We start from the raw sequence: 12,583 nt of genomic DNA, 5'->3' as shown, positions 1-12,583 counted from the left end.
AACTTAAACCACGAGAATTATATATAACAGGTTGATGTAGAGCTTAATATATTTCACATAACAATATTTACATGAATATTACAGCAGGCCCAGGTATGCAAAGGACACAAAATCACAACGGCCACTACAACTGTTGCCATAATTTTGCCATTGTTGTCTTTGATGCCAAAGCATTGCACATGCACATAGAGAGACTATCAGTCTATATGTATGTATACTGTTCACAAAGCAGCACACTACATCTACATGGTCTTAAATTAGGTACAGATTCTGTGCAAACCACATGCTTTTATTTGTTCAATTTTAGTTGAAACGCTAAGGCAAATCAAGCTCGTATTCAAAGGTCTGTCAAACCTATATCTTGAAATTTTCGAAAGGGATTTTCATTTGTTTCTTGGAAGTACAAACTGTCATAGACAGCATCTTGCACACAAGAAGTCATGGGCAAACAGCCTGTTTAGAATCGCCACTGCAAACATTTCGTTTGCCATAGATCTGTTGGGTATGTTTTTCCACAGGGAAACTTTGTATTCTACATTACAGAATATATAAATCTATCGAAAACAGTAGCAGGCAAGTAAGTTCGATACATTTGTGTGCAATATACTAACTTTGGCCGTTTGTACGTCCGTGCCACAGATAGAAAATTCCTTTCCCATGTTGCAAGATATAAGTAGACGAAACCTAGATGCATTTTTCATATGAAGCTAGTTGGCTGTTACTGTTCAGTTGTTTTGTATATCATTTGAAATACAGAACATAACATGTTTGAGAAAACGTGTTCACTTCTACCAAATGTAAAGATTTTTCGAACTTAAGTTCTAGACCCATGTATTGTCGAGAACAAATATCGACAACAAGAATTCAAGCACTTGCACGATAACATTCAGATTACAGTGAATAGTTTTCTGTTTAGTTTCTTTAGATGTTGACTAGAAGATTTTATTTGATAGTTAGCCCGAAATCTATTTGCATTTTGCCGTAACCTAGAACTGTGTAAAGTAAAAGGTTCTCGTTGCAAACGAGAACCAATGTTATCAGGAAGATGTCGCGGGAAGAGGCAGAAACGTATAAAAACCTCTAGCGCTAGCCCTAGGCCCCACGTACGCAGCTTTCAATCTTAAACTTTGAACATGAAAACGTTAAAACCTTAACAACACTATCTTAAGTTTCTGCCAGACAAACGAATGGATATCAATTCGCTAGCGAAGGTTGGTTTTCATTTGCCCGCTTCAATATAGCATCACTTGCCCGCTTGAGGGAAAATGTTACATTTACCACAGGCCCACACTCGTAGCCAAACTATTAACCATTTTTTGACGAATTCTACTATCTAGAACTCCTTAGAAAGGCCTGGTGAAGGTTTAGAGAACTATTTGACTTTATCAAAGATACATCTGCAGTCTTAATATCCATATGTATAGAAAGTCTGTAAGAAAGTAGATTTTTACACAGTATGCTATCATATTTTCGAACAATGTAATATTGTAGCTAGATAGGTAACTTTGAAAAGACTTTATTTTCTTGTATATGCAGCATATGTATTGCTTCATTTTGCAGGAGAATTTTAGTTTAAAGTGGCATACAAACAAAGGTCAGTTTCTAAAGGTTAATGTTTCTAGTGTTTCTTTTCTGCACATATGATATTGCCTGCACACGAGACAGGGTTTCGGCCATTATGATTGCATCTTGTAGTAGAGCGGTCCATGTCACTGCAAAATATGTTACTCTATAGATATCATTTACATTTCAATTTAATAAAAAAAAGCAACAATGTGGGTCCTGGATATCTACCTATACAATAGGACCCAAGATTACAATTTGTTGCAATGGGTTCAGAAATTTTCGATTGTCTTTCATCCTATATCGCATGAAGGCCTGTCCCTACCGCGGTATGCGCCATGCGCAGTTCAAGACCGCCATCGACAGTTGGATAAGGAAGATATATGACTCCTTACCTAATCCAGGCTCAGTGCTTCTAAAAACGAAAACATCGACGGACACGGCGGTCTGGCTCCAAACTCAAACCCACATCTTGATGCTATTAAGGTTGTCTGAGTGTCAAGTTAAGATAATCATTTTAATCTACCAATGGTAGTCCTTTGGGAGGGATTATTCATTGGCGTTGTGTTGGACAGAACACACATGGCTGCGTAGGAGGTTCTTCTTTTTTTGCTTACAAATTAAACATGACTGTTGCGTTCTTTTTGTGTGAATCATTTGCTTTTAGTAAAAGTTCTTTATACATAATGGTTAAGTTTTGTATGGAATTTACAGACGCACAACATAACAACGTATCAAACAAAGTTCGGAGATACGATTATTAATTATACTTTCGCACTGGATGTTCTTTTAAGTATCGTATACGGAAGGTTTACTCGCAGTTATCATAAATGGACAACGTGGTATGGCATGTGAATGAAAGTTGAATCCATTTGTGTAGGGGTTATTCTTGTCTGGGTGACTGGAACTTTTGATATATTCATCCGCACAAACAAGTTACGATAAGGTGTTATGTACTTAGATGCGAACTCGGCTTTGTGACACATAAAAAAGTAGATATCATTGAGTTTAAAGGCTACATCTTGGAATATGAAATGTTTTTTATAGTAAAAGAAAGTTAACTGCAATAAAGCCATCGTCGTGTGATCCTTATCAGGCTGCAATATCAAACGTTTAACAAGGCGGCGCTGCCAACCCAGGGGGCAGTTTTAGCAATGTATCATGGCAAGATTATACTCCTTCGCACTAGAATTGTGAAGAAATGCATTTGATACTAACATTAAGCATGCTATCTTGAAAGGCTCTTTTCCATAGACAGACTGCTTCTATTCTGACACAAAAAACAGCGGATTTCGGTTCAAATTTGATTCCAAGCTAACATCAAACGGTACTCAGCTCGTTTTCGTTTCAAAGGTTGTTGCTGTATATATTCGTTCTTTTCGCTCCTTTTCCATCAAATGCCTTGTAGATTAAGAATGTAGATTAAAGCTTATGTCTTTGGCAAATCATACATGAAGTTTCCGATAAGTATCAATTGTAGTAACCAAATTATATCTTAATAAATAGAAGCATATAGCTCGCTCAGTAGTGTCGGGTGTGGTACAAGGTGCCTATCATATAGCAGGTTTTATCACGACTTTAAACCGACTATTTCCTTCGAAAAACAACAATGAAAATGTTGAACATATGCAGTATGTCAAGTTCTTAATCCTTAAGGTATATTCCTGTGACATTTGATAAAATTTTGACCGCGACAATGCAACGGAAACCTCGTTCGGAACCAGGTAGCAACGCCGATGCTACATTGCGTCCGTACAGCAACTGACGGACGCAACATTCTAGCATTTTTCTTGTTTATGTAGCTATGGTTATACTATATTTGTAGATAGAAAATTAAAAGACAATCTAATATTAAAACACATTAATTAGATACCAAGCGGTGTGAACAAAACGACAAGCCCAGGAAAAAGAAGATGATCTTTCATGTCTCATGTGAAGTAGATGCTGAACTGCCTGACAGTCGGTTTTTAAAACTAAACGAAAAAAGTGACGTATAACAACACATCGATGTTTCCCTCCCTAAATCACAAGTGTTCATATCTTCACATTTTTTTTAAAAACTACAGAACCTCACAACACCTGGAGAAAACCGTAGTGTTGAATATTTTTGGCGGGGTACAATGTACATGTCTTGTGTCACTTCAAACATAAACGTTGGACACCGTATTTTTAAGACTGTTCTTATCGTCATTTGTATACAAAAAAAAAGAAACGGCAAAGATATTCAAACTGACGATGATAATGGTCTAGTAGTACGGGTGAACTGTTGGGAGTAGTATTGGTGATTTTCAGTGATACAGAATCATTGTCAATTTGATAATGTGTCATGAGAGTTGAAGCGGCATGGCCAACGCTAAAGTGTGTACATGTATGTCCGATGGTATCAGATCGTCGAAAAATCATGGCACCCACCAATACAATCCTTTTATCTTTATCTCTTGGTTATACTTCCTCCTTACTCTACGTACTGGCTTGAATTTTTCTTCAACAGTAATAGACAGGGCAAATATGTGGTATGTGTATTCCAGTGCAATGTGTCGACGGCCAACCATCCAGTCAATGTTGCTCTTTTTATTTCTGACTTCACTTCACAAAATTGAAGAGGGTTCAAAGCAGAAGTCTTAACTCCTTGTTTTGACGGTTTCTTGATATCGTGACATTCAAGGGTGTTGTCTTGTTGGTACCAAGATATTAGGATTATACCACATTAAGTTGTGCATCTCCTACGTTGTTCGATATCCGACATATACTGTATTGAATATGAGATTGGCACTAGTTGACAATACACACTGTATCTGTATACCTGGGAAATGAAGCATCGACTTGACTACTCAATCGTATAGTATGTGTGTTTCGCGATTTTTCTACAAAATATATTCTCAGTCCTAATCTCTATTTTTCATTTTACTCTTAAGATCAGTACCACGGTGTCATCCAGATGGCGCTTTAAGATTGCACGGCCTCGTGTCCTTGTTTTAAGGACAACCGTTTCATGAGGTGAGCAAAGATTTTCTTCCAAGACATTGACGTTGATCACAGGGTAGACATGTGCTTTAAACAGATTGGCGAATGCATGTGACTCCGAACTGAGAATGGGTCCATAGGGCATCGTTGAACACTGCCATACCGTAAGATAGGATACAAACACTACAGGTATATTATTTTCATCATAATTTCAATAAACCACGTTTTGTCTTCTTAGAGACTTGATAGATACCAATATTTGATATAGGCAAATTTCACGATATTCTACTATTGTGTATGTATGTTGGCTTTATGCAAAGACGGGCTATATTATGTACTGTTACGCATTGTTTTTGAGCACGGCCGACGCATATAGGTGTGTCAGATTCTCATTGCAGTGTACAAACTCCATTTGACGACAATATGAGGAATGCTATTCATACCAATGATAGAAGCACACACGGAAACAGGATGAACAAATTCTCTCTCTCTATTTTGCAGGGACATTGCAGGAGGAAGACATGAATGTTTGTGTGACGTTGGACGAAACGGGAAAAACAAAGTCACAGAGCCCCTCTTATGCTAAAATCATCCGCTTCATTCGACTGCTCATGGATAAAGATTATCATCAGATCCAGCTCATTTTCAAAATATTCAATTTATTCACCTTAATATACGTTTTATCCAAAATAAATAGAATTCAGTACAATAGTACACTGTATCTTGCGTGTTCCTATGTCGTGGCCGCTTTGAAGCAATCATGCACAATCATACCTCTTTTTTGTTATTACCCTGTACTACTCATCATATCCGGGCAAAACATACACAGAGTGCTGAACACTTTCTTCCTGTTAGAAACAATGAAGTTGTGTATATGCTATGAAATCACACACGCACGCACAGACAAGTAAACACCTACTGTACTCACTTTGTTTACGCCACACCCATGGCAATATCACAGCAGCAAGTCCTTGGTCACTGTAAGAATTTTCTACGTTTTTTGTACGTCCAACACCACGTCGTGTTGATCCCTTGACACATCGTAGTGTCCAGTTATTGTCTACAGATCTCAGTGGTGACACTGAACATATAAAAACGACCGTGTGTGTTTATTGTGTCACGTTCGTCTAGACTTCACACAGAGAGTCCCTTTGACAGGCAGTCTGCAACAAGTCCAATAAAAGGTTTTGTGGGGTTTGTTCAAAGAGTCATTTGCAAACCCGGTATTCCCACAGATAGGGTGGGGTGGTTTCACCATTTTCCGAAGATCAAAGCGAAGAATGCCATTTATTTTGTTGTAGTCCTTGTGTTTGTACTATATTTAGTCACTGTATATTGAAGTTCACCATTGTACTTGGCTTTCAGTATTTGGTGATGGTTCAAAACGGTATGACTGGTTTACGTTCGTTTACCAAGCTCGGTATCCGGGACATTTCTAATATTTTTGTTGTAAGTTGAAAATGGGCTCAAGCACAATACAAGTCCTTTTTACCTGGTACCAGCAAAACTAAGATGATTACCTTTTTCGAGACGGAAAGAGGAAAAACATCTAGTTAGACCAAATAGAGTTGAAAGCTTTATTGCGTTCTGTTCTGATGAACAACATAAAATGTCCTCCCAACCAGCAAATTCCATTATTTACCAATACCTGAGTTTGGGTGGAAATGTGATTTTCCCCATAATATTTTTTTACGGGATTTCAAACGGAGCTATGGCATCAGGTGGCCAATACAAAATTCTCTAATCATTTCATATGCCGGGAAGCACTCAAATACACAGAGCACTTCAAACCAGTCAAAACAATTTTGTTGTAATAAACAGCGGACTACTTTATCTAGGCAAAGCAATATTGTCGAAATCAAGTTAGGTTCTAGATTATGAGCCGTAACGAAATCTTATAATAAAGATGCAAACCGTGCAATATGTACGTATTTTAGACGCACGGTAGAATTGCGAATTCATATTTTACGATTGCATTCTTTATGCATGAAGCTCGAGTAAACTGATCGCAGAAAACTATCTCAAGCAAACTGTATCAAATGGTAACTTTTCCTTACTGCAAATTCCATACGCAATGTTGAAAAAAATTCATCTTCATACAGTATGAAAATAATGTAATTTTCTAGCGACTGAATACGCATTGCAAAGTACATTTTAAAACTTCATAATAGAAATGATACTTCTTAGCTGATTGAGAAAGTGCAAATCAACTCAGAGACGTTGTCCAACAATAACACATATGAAATGAAAAGCAATACAATTTATTTACACAACAAGCTTACACTTACAAACATCTCTACGTATACGGTTTGATTTTTGTTATACGCTATATAGCACATAATTGAAGATAAGCCAATTTCTGGTGCATATAAGTGTATTTGAGACGACTTTGCACAATACGTTTCAATGTGTTTTTCTGTCTATTGCTATTTTCTCATCACATCATATGTGGTTTATTGTAGCTACATGTGTAATACAGATTGACCATTTCTGTATTTCTGAACATCTACATGTTGTATTTTGTAGCATTGTGTATTTCACTGTGTTTTTGAGTAATGCATGCGGACGTTTACTCTCAATATATGTAAAGAAATCTGCACAACACTGTCACAACCTTAAGCAAAAGAAATTGGAGAAAAAATGAAGATCACAGAGGAAGAATTCAGTGTAGAAGCAACAAGAAACAGAACTTTATTCGCGTAGAGAAGCAACATATCGAGATGAAATGTTTTATTATGAATTCTTACTGACATTTGTTTTAACTTTATCCAATGTATATGCATTTTTGTAACTTTGCAACATTTTGTCTCAGCATCATAGAGATGTAGTTTGTGGCATCACTGATGAACGGCATACAAACAGTACTCCATTGAAAGTTGCCATCATCTGCAAGAGATAGAAACACCAGGTTACCAATGAAATACATACAGTGTCAGTGGTCAGATAACGAGATGACTGTTGAGTTATATATGAGCAGATATATCTTCATTATACATCTTAGTTGCTCTTTGTGTAAATGTGTATCATATGGCAAGGTTTATTGTTTACAAGAATATACTTACATACACTTGGTGTTATTAAGACTCCAGAAAAGAAGGATTTTGTGAGTGATATAGCAGTGACATAAATGTTCACATATGCATCATCAGACCTGCCCTAAGGCAGTGGTTCTGAATACGTTCACTAAAAATATTCTTAAGGGCCGGTTTTGAATCTCATTTTCATGTCAATGATGTGTATTACTCATTTTTGTGTAATACTAAATATGCCCATCAGAATTGAATTGCATTTACAACAAAGTAAAGCTACTCCCAGTCGGCTTCTTGCCTTATTGTCTGAAATGATACATGAAATAAGGAAGAACTATACAGGACGTCTTACGCTAGAAGATATGTTACTTTGAAAGTTTGAAGGAAGGCCATTACTGCGTCAAAAAATTCCTTATTTTTACCAGCGATACCAAAATATCCTTATACGTTGCCTGTATCCTGTGACGCCTAAACTATTATAACATGTTAAACGTTTAACTGTACCACGGAAGATCCAATATGATCAAAGAAAACGCCCTCTTTTTCATAATAACGTTATTCTAATATACTCTTCATATGATTCCAAATACAGCATTACAGTAGAGCACCTGTTGGTACTGTATACTTGGATGTATGGCAAGTTACGTTCCTGAAGACAAGCAAATCATACTCCAAACATATTTCAATGTTTTTTGTTATATATCATACTATACCTAAACGATAGTAAAGTATGAGGTCTGCGTTATGCTTTGCAATCATCCGTAGCCTCCTACAAAACATCCTACCATGAATATAGTCTCCACATTTTACATTACTTGTAGCTGGTTTACAAAAACAGTCATTGATTGATGAAAATTGTTGTAACTGTTTGCATACGTGACTGATGAACCTCTTCAACGATATCCTACCATACACATTTCTAGGTGTTATAGATAGCAAATTTCCCTTTATGAAATTCAAGCTCATTTGAAGGCTTAGATACATTTCTACTGTAAGTACTGCTAAGTCAAAGTAATAGAAAGGCGAGGCATGGAGATGTGCATACTGTAACAAGTACAAATCAATCCAAAGATAAAACCGTGACATTTGCTAGGGGTTCCATTTAAACATATCTAAAATACACGCACAGTTTTCTCCTTCTGAAATGTAAGTTTAGGTCAAGGCTTATAATATACCGTGCTAGTATGATGTGCTGTTCAGATAAACTTGTCGGAATCTAAGGCAGTTTTGGACATACTGTAGCCGACCAAACACAAGGAAACACTGAGGTCTGCATCGATGTCAATCAACATTGCTCTTTGTCACAAAGTTGTGCATTTCTTAACATGTAGAAATATACATCGAACTTTACTGTAGCAGGTAACTGAATATAGTCTTGTAGGATCTAAAATTGAGTTCTTACATGGAACTAATCAAGAAAAAAATACAAAGCTAGTATCTAGTTTGTGAAATGTTGCCAACATATCTTATCAAACATATATAAGTGCAATCGATATACGTTAATGTTGTCCTGAAATTTAAGCTCACGTGAAGGCTGAAGTAAACCAAGATGAATGGGTAATTGATAGAAAGATCATGAAATTTTAGACACCCTGTACCCCAACGATGGGGATACCTGACGTTTGATTCGGTGCATCACAGTCATCCCCGTTTTCGTAGTCATAACCTTATACATTTTGAGAAATGTATTTTCTCCATTTTACATCAACTGTGGAAAATATAAATATTTCTGGCCCCTACATGAAGTATTTACATCACTGTAAGCAAGAAAAATCCGAAGCTAGAACTTGGTTCATGAAATGTTTCTAGATAGTCGCTTTACCTATGTTTATAACTGCAATTTTGTCCTTCAGAAATGTGAAGGCATAGATACACCACGCTGTACTGCTATGTGGATCTGATAAAATGACGAGACAATTTTTGTACATACTATACATGTACAACAACTATAGGAACCTATACTAGCCTACGGTCAACATTGTGGTCTTCCTCATACATCATGCCTTTCTTAACGGAAATATATTTCCTTTACCTGTAGCTAGAATAGTAGAGACCTCACAATGAAGTATCTACATCGTAAGAAGCTTAGAAGATCCAAAGCTATAACCTGATTCGTGACATTTTGTTAGTCAATTTCATATATAGTGTACTAGACGACAATTCTGAAATTTAAGCTCAAGTAAAGGTTTATCTAGCTGTAGTGTTAAGTAAAACTCATAGTGGCACAAAGAAAATTTGAAGACAGTGTACTTCAATATAAGTAACGCTGATACATCACAACGTCTATACATCACAATCACCATTGGTCCCATATCATGTATTTCTTAACGGAAATATATTTGAATACAATCTTGTAAGGTCCAAAATAGTCCTAAGCGAGAAAAATCCAAAGCTAGAACTTGTTTTGTGAAAATTTGTTTTAAACACATTTCAAAGCGTAATACATGGCAATTTGATCCTTCCGAATATTCAGTGCTTCTGATGGCTTATACAACTCAAACTTATACAAAATCGGGGCAATCTCCGATAATAAATGCCTCATACACCTCCGGTAAACACCTCAAGATAGTTCTATTTCCAAACATCTAGCCCAACACCATATCCATCTCCATATTGTAGACAGAATGCAATTCATATTCATTTCAGCAAGTCCTTACATATCATGTAGGGTTAGGGCTGTGAGTTATTCTGTCATGCACAACATTCATATTGTATTTTGCCGTGACGTATCAATGAAGTGTCAGACATTATCGACGGAAAGCGTGATTTACCTGCTCGTCGTTTAGCGCTGATGTGGCCTTTCCGTCAATTTCCGATTGTAAATAAATACCAGACCCATTTTTGTGTGGTGCCTGGAATATTGACCAATCTCTCGGCAACCTATTTCTGCGGGTTCAAAATGACTGCTAATAATTTAAGTGGTCTCTGAAATGCAGGAAAAATCGATCTCCAGTGAACGGTTATACCGGACTTTACGCAGTATGACCCTTTGGAGCCAACCCATTTCGCCTCGATATGCTGTAAAACGTAACAATAAGCCCAGATTTGTCATTGGATAACTCCCGCAGTTTGCTACCTTGCATACAGATCAACTGCATTTACATTTCCAATATCAACTTCCTCGTTCACCTAGGGGCTGCGTTGTCCTCATTCTAACTGGTTGATTCGAAGATTTTACCTACAAAGAGGTTCAAAAGACTGTCACTACTTATACAGAAACACGGAGTCTCATACCACCCAATACAATGCAATTTGACTACTAATGCAGATATTGATTGCTTGGGTGTATTTCCGAACGTGCCTATCCTATAAGACCATGGGATCCTAAAACATCGAGATCACCAGACAAGAATATACTGCTCTATGTTAATGGCTATTCGGACAAGAATACGTGCAAAAGGCTGGAAAAGCTTGTCCCTGTTGATAACTCGTAACTGCAGTCTTCCCATATCAGGGAATGACATTTGTTTCTATGTCGACCTTTTTATACTGGATATGTGTTTGCTACAGACCTTGGTGATACATTATGATTTCTTAGAAAATAAATTTTCTTCCATTGTTTTTTACAACACAGCATTATGCGCAGGTAGCTCTTGAACGAACAACCACGAATTCACATATGCATTACCGCCCTTCGAAAACTTTATATTTTCCACAAGAGTGCAGCTTTTCTCCGGCAGAAATTGGTCAATCACGATAAAAATGAGCTAAGTCTCTGAAGACAGTTAAACGCCGTTGAATAAAAGCTTACAGAGGTCACACACCTCGCCTTCTTAGAATTCATGTGTCTTGGCACATCACGTGTGAGGGACAGACGTCTAAGGGGTATTCTTCTGTTTCTTAATGGCCTTTTGGTAAGAACATACCACAGGGTAGTATCACATAACGGCAGTAAAGCACCTTGTGTCACAAATACATAACACATGTCCGGCTGCAAGGTCACAACGGAGTTAATGAATAGTCTGGGAATCCTCAGGACTACATTTAAAGTTACATTTGAGAAAACAAAGTTTGAAAGATTTATATTCTTTCACATGAAAGGCATATCTAAGTGCTTACAGATGCTGAATTTGGGTCTCATTTTCTATCTATGTTTGTCTTTTTTATTGCTTGATGTTGGCAAGAGAAAATATACTTGTGCTGAAGATAGAAACAAATATATTTGAAACATATTGGAAAGCAATTGTAAAGTGAAACCAATGCTGTCTTGTCATTGACCTTTGTTCAAAAGGTTCTAAATCATTGACCCCCCTACAGACAGATATATCTCGTTTTTCAATTCCATTGCCAAAGACTGTCGTCTATTCGTGTGTGGCAACTAAGTTGGACATTCAAGAAATCGTTGGGCATCACATACACATTAGCCATGTTGGAATTTCGTATAGGATATCTGTGCATATTCAAGGAAATTTAACGAAGAATATCTATTCAAGGACACTTGGAATGCAATCCACAAAAATGCTTCGGTCTCTTAAGCTTCACCATTTCAAGACTAACGACGTTTGCCAGACAACGAGTCGTCCACAAAATCTCCTTGAACAAGACAGAGAGTCTAGAAGATAGCAATAAAACTATATCAGCACAAAAAGGCCTTTTCACATGACCATATTCTCATCGTTCGTTAACGGATATTTGTGTTCTACTGAAGTGATCTTAAGCTGCTTTCAATGAGTATTTCGTGTTCTAGACAGTCAACGACGAACAAAGAATTTAGATATATTGTCTGTAAGCCTGGTAGTTACAAATAGTTTAGGACAGACACATGTTTCTTTTTGTACTATTTGTGCCATAGAAAATGACTTCTGCTATTCCAGTTGGTACTTGATGCTGTTAATACATGTTATTTCTAAGCATAAACATTCGCACACTTGAAAACAAGAATAAAGACGAGGAAAACGGCATTCGCACAATCGGTAAATGATAATGTACAGAGAGAATATTAAAGACTGAATGTGAAAGCATGAATGTGAACTTTTGTTATTCTGCTGCATCTACATAATTTCTATATCTCATTTCAGTATCAATCA

Source organism: Branchiostoma floridae, chromosome 16 (genome assembly GCF_000003815.2).
Source record: "Branchiostoma floridae strain S238N-H82 chromosome 16, Bfl_VNyyK, whole genome shotgun sequence".
Classification (NCBI taxonomy): Eukaryota; Metazoa; Chordata; class Leptocardii; order Amphioxiformes; family Branchiostomatidae; genus Branchiostoma; species Branchiostoma floridae.
The sequence above is the reverse complement of the archived record's forward strand: the minus strand, read 5'-3'. Positions refer to the sequence as shown.